The sequence below is a fragment of the Triticum dicoccoides genome, chromosome 1A (assembly GCF_002162155.2).
Source record: "Triticum dicoccoides isolate Atlit2015 ecotype Zavitan chromosome 1A, WEW_v2.0, whole genome shotgun sequence".
NCBI lineage: Eukaryota > Viridiplantae > Streptophyta > Magnoliopsida > Poales > Poaceae > Triticum > Triticum dicoccoides.
Genome location: NC_041380.1, coordinates 225,554,100 through 225,559,379, shown reverse-complemented (window position 1 = coordinate 225,559,379; position 5,280 = coordinate 225,554,100).

Below are 5,280 nucleotides of genomic sequence, written 5' to 3'. Positions count from 1 at the left end.
TAAAATGGCACATTTCATTCCTTGCAACAAGATAGACCATGCTTCACATGTTGCTAATCTCTTTTCTAGGGAAATATTGCGTCTACACGGAGTGCCAAAGACGATCCTCTCGGACCGCGACGTCAAGTTCCTTAGCTACTTTTGGAAGACCCTCTGCGCCAAGCTCGGAATCAAGCTACTCTTCTCCATGGCATATCATCCACAAACCGACAGCCAAACGGAGGTGACCAACCGCACACTTTCCGCTCTACTTCGAGTACTCATCAAGAGGAACATCAAGGAGTGGGAGGAGTGCCTACCTATCGTCAAGTTCGCCTACAACCGAGCAAGACATTCAAGAACCGGCAAGTCCCCCATCGAGGTCGTCTACGAATTCAACCCATTGTCACCGTTGGGCATTCTTCCTCTACCACTCCAAGAGCGGATCAATTTGGACGCAAGTGCAGGAGTGACACATCTCAAGAAGGTGCATGAAGATACAAGACACACCATCGAACGCCAAGTTCTATGCCTTGCGACCAAGATCAACTTCAACAAGCAACCTATGGTATTCAACATTGGAGATCTTGTGTGGCTACACCTTCGAAAGGACCACTTTCCCCAAGAACGCAAGTCCAAACTTCGACCACGAGTGGACGGACCCTTCAAGGTGCTTGCACGCTACAACGACAACACCTACAAGATCGACATTCCACGCAACAAGTACTCCGTGAGCGACATCTTCAACGTCAAGGATCTCTCGCCCTACCATGGTGATGAGCATTTCAATCCGAGGTTGGATCTTCCCCAAGGGAGGGGAGATGATGCGGAGCATCCTACGGTCATCCCCATGGACCTACCATCGCCTCAACAAGAGCCAAGAGGACCCACGACACGAGCTAGAGCTAGAGTCTCGAGACCGAGGTGACTTCTCTCCATAGTGATATTACATATGATCCTCTCGAGACATGGCTACTACCTAAATCTGAGATGTTATGCATGATTAGGTACCAAGAGGACCCTCCCGAAGATGCATGTGAAGACGGACAAGCCGCCAAGTCGACGGATGAAGAGGAATGTTGGAAGGAGAAGAAGGCATCTCCAGGGCCCGGACATCCGGCCCAGAGCCCGGATGTCCGGCCGCTGCAGACTCCAACTACAGCAGCATTCCAGCCGCCAAGCCCCTACAGGCCCCGGACATCCGGCCCCGCCAGCCCGGATGTCCGGCCCTTCCCGAGCGCTCGGATATCCGGCCTCCAACCCGGAAATCCGGACCCCTCCGAACCCGAGAGCAACAAACCAGCCGCTCCAGCCCGGACATCCGGCCCGACGCCCGGACGTCCGGCCTCCCCTGTCTGCGCACAGTGAATGGTCGAGGCCCGTGTACCCCTTGTACCCCCTAGACTATATATACTCCACCTCGCCCAACTTTCTAGGTTAGCAAAGGATTGGCTCATATTTCGTGTGAGAGCTTTGCTCATCCACTTGGTTACCTTCTCCTCGGAGATTCGAGCCTCCACCGGAGAAGATCCCCCAAGCGGATTCAAGACCCCTTTTAGGGAAGAACTCAAGACCTCCTCACGGAGAAGAACGACTACCTTTGTATCGTCCCTAGTTGATTGTGTAGCGTGTATCTCTCTTTGTGTTTCAAGGATCTAGCACATGTGTGACTTAATCTTGTTGGTTTGATTGTCTCTCTTGTGTTTTCCCTGTGTTTTCCCTTGTTTCTGTTGGGGAATGTAGTAATTTCAAAACAAAATCCTACGCACACGCAAGATCATGGTGATGCATAGCAACGAGAGGGGAGATGTTGTCTACGTACCCTCGTAGACCGAAAGCGGAAGCGTTATAACAACGTGGTTGATGTAGTCGTACGTCTTCACGGCCCGACCGATCAAGCACCGAAACTACGGCACCTCCGAGTTCTAGCTCACGTTCAGCTCGATGATGATCCCCGGACTCCGATCCAGCAGAATGTCGGGGAAGAGTTCCGTCAACACGACGGCGTGGTGACGATCTTGATGTTCTACCGTCGCAGGATTTCGCCTAAGCACCGCTACAATATTATTGAGGATTATGGTGGAGGGGGGCACCGCACACGGCTAAGAGATCAATGATCAATTGTTGTGTCTATGGGGTGCCCCCGTATACAAAGGAGCAAGGGGGGAGGCGGCAGGCCTAGGAGGTGGGCGCGCCAAGGGGGGAGTAGTACTCCTCCTTCCCTTGTTGGAGTAGGAGAGAAAGAAAGAGGGGGAGAGGAACAAGGAAAAGGGGGCTGCACCCCTTGTCCAATTCGGGAGAGGAGCCTCCTTCCTATTGGCCTCTCTCATCTATTCCCGTATGGCCCAATAAGGCTCATATACTCCCCGGCGAATTCCCGTAACTCTCCGGTACTCCAAAAAATACCTGAATCACTCGGAACCTTTCCGATGTCCGAATATGGTCATCCAATATATTGATCTTTACGTCTCGACCATTTCGAGACTCCTCGTCATGTGCCCGATCTCATCCGGGACTCCGAACTCCTTCAGTACATAAAAACTCATAAACTCATAATATAACTGTCATCGAAACCTTAAGCGTGCGGACCCTACGGGTTCGAGAACAATGTAGACATGACTGAGACACGTCTCCGGTCAATAACCAATAGCGGAACCTGGATGCTCATATTGGCTCCCACATATTCTATGAAGATCTTTATCGGTCAAACCGCATAACAACATACATTGTTCCCTTTGTCATCGGTATGTTACTTGCCCGAGATTCGATCGTCGGTATCTCAATACCTAGTTCAATCTCGTTACCGGCAAGTCTCTTTACTCGTTCCGTAATACATCATCCCACAACTAACTCATTAGCTGCAATGCTTGCAAGGCTTTAAGTGATGTGCATTACCGAGAGGGCCCAGAGATACCTCTCCGACAATCGGAGTGACAAATCCTAATCTCGAAATACGCCAACCCAACAAGTACCTTCGGAGACACCTGTAGAGCACCTTTATAATCACCCAGTTATGTTGTGACGTTTGGTAGCACCCAAAGTGTTCCTCCGGTAAACGGGAGTTGCATAATCTCATAGTCATAGGAACATGTATAAGTCATGAAGAAAGCAATAGCAACAAACTAAACGATCAAGTGCTAAGCTAACGGAATGGGTCAAGTCAATCACATCATTCTCCTAATGATGTGATCCCGTTAATCAAATGACGACTCATGTCTATGGTTAGGAAACATAACCATCTTTGATCAACGAGCTAGTCAAATAGAGGCATACTAGTGACACTCTGTTTTTCTATGTATTCACACATGTATTATGTTTCCGGTTAATACAATTCTAGCATGAATAATAAACATTTATCATGATATAAGGAAATAAATAATAACTTTATTATTGCCTCTAGGGCATATTTCCTTCATTCTCCCACTTGCACTAGAGTCAATAATCTAGTTCACATCGCCATGTGATTTAATACCAATAGTTCACATCACCATGTGATTAACATCCATAGTTCACATCGACATGTGACCAACACCAAAAGGGTTTACTAGAGTCAATAATCTAGTTCACATCGCTATGTGATTAACACCCAAAGAGTACTAAGGTGTGATCATGTTTTGCTTGTGAGAGAAGTTTAGTCAACGGGTCTGCCACATTCAGATCCGTACGTATTTTGCAAATTTCTATGTCAACAATGCTCTGCACGGAGCTACTCTAGCTAATTGCTCCCACTTCCAATATGTATCCAGATTGAGACTTAGAGTCATCTGGATCAGTGTCAAAACTTGCATCGACGTAACCCTTTACGACAAACCTTTTGTCACCTCCATAATCGAGAAACATATCCTTATTCCACTAAGGATAATTTTGACCAATGTCTAGTGATCTACTCCTAGATCACTATTGTACTCCATTGCCAAACTCAAGGCAGGGTATACAATAGGTCTGGTACACAGCATGGCATACTTTATAGAACCTATGGTTGAGGCATAGGGAATGACTTTCATTCTCTATCTATCTTCTGCCGTGGTCAGGTTTTGAGTCTTACTCAACTTCACACCTTGTAACACAGGCAAGAACTCCTTTTTGACTGTTCCATTTTGAACTACTTCAAAATATTGTCAAGGTATGTACTCATTGAAAAACTTATCAAGCGTCTTGATCTATCTCTATAGATCTAGATGCTCAATATGTAAGCAGCTTCACCGAGGTCTTTCTTTGAAAAACTCCTTTCAAACATTCCTTTATACTTTGCAGAATAATTCTACATTATCTCTGATCAACAATATGTCATTCACATATACTTATCAGAAATGTTGTAATGCTCCCACTCACTTTCTTGTAAATACAGGCTTCACCGCAAGTCTGTATAAAACTATATGCTTTGATCAACTTATCAAAGCGTATATTCCAACTCCGAGATGCTTGCACTAGTCCATAGATGGATAGCTGGAGCTTGCATATTTTGTTAGTACCTTTAGGATTGACAAAAACTTTCTGGTTGCATCATATACAACTCTTCTTTAATAAATCCATTAAGGAACGCAGTTTTGTTTAGCCACTTGCCAGATTTCATAAAATGCGACAATTGCTAACATGATTCGGACAGACTTAAGCATAGATACGAGTGAGAAACTCTCATCGTAGTCAACACCTTGAACTTGTCGAAAACCTTTTTGCGACAATTCTAGCTTTGTAGATAGTGATACTACTATCAGCGTCCGTCTTCCTCTTGAAGATCCATTTATTCTCAATTGCTTGCCGATCAACGGGCAAGTCAACCAAAGTCCACATTTTGTTCTCATACATGGATCCCATCTCAGATTTCATGGCTTCTAGCCATTTTGCGGAATCTTGGCTCATCATCGCTTCCTCATAGTTCGGAGGCTCGTCATGGTCAAGTAACATGACCTCTAGAATAGGATTACCATACCACTCTGGTGCGGATATCACTCTGGTTTACCTACGAGGTTCGGTAGTAACTTGATCTGAAGTTACATGATCATCATCATTAGCTTCCTCACTAATTGGTGTAGTAGTCACAGGAACAGATTTCTGTGATGAACTACTTTCCAATAAGGGAGCAGGTACAGTTACCTCATCAAATTCTACTTTCCTCCCACTCACTTCTTTCGAGAGAAACTCCTTCTCTAGAAAGGATCCATTCTCAGCAACAAATATCTTGCCTTCGGATCTGTGATAGAAGGTGTACCCAACAATTTCTTTTGGGTATCCTATGAAGAAGCACTTCTCCGATTTGGATTTGAGCTTATCAGGTTGAAACTTTTTCATATAAGCATTGCA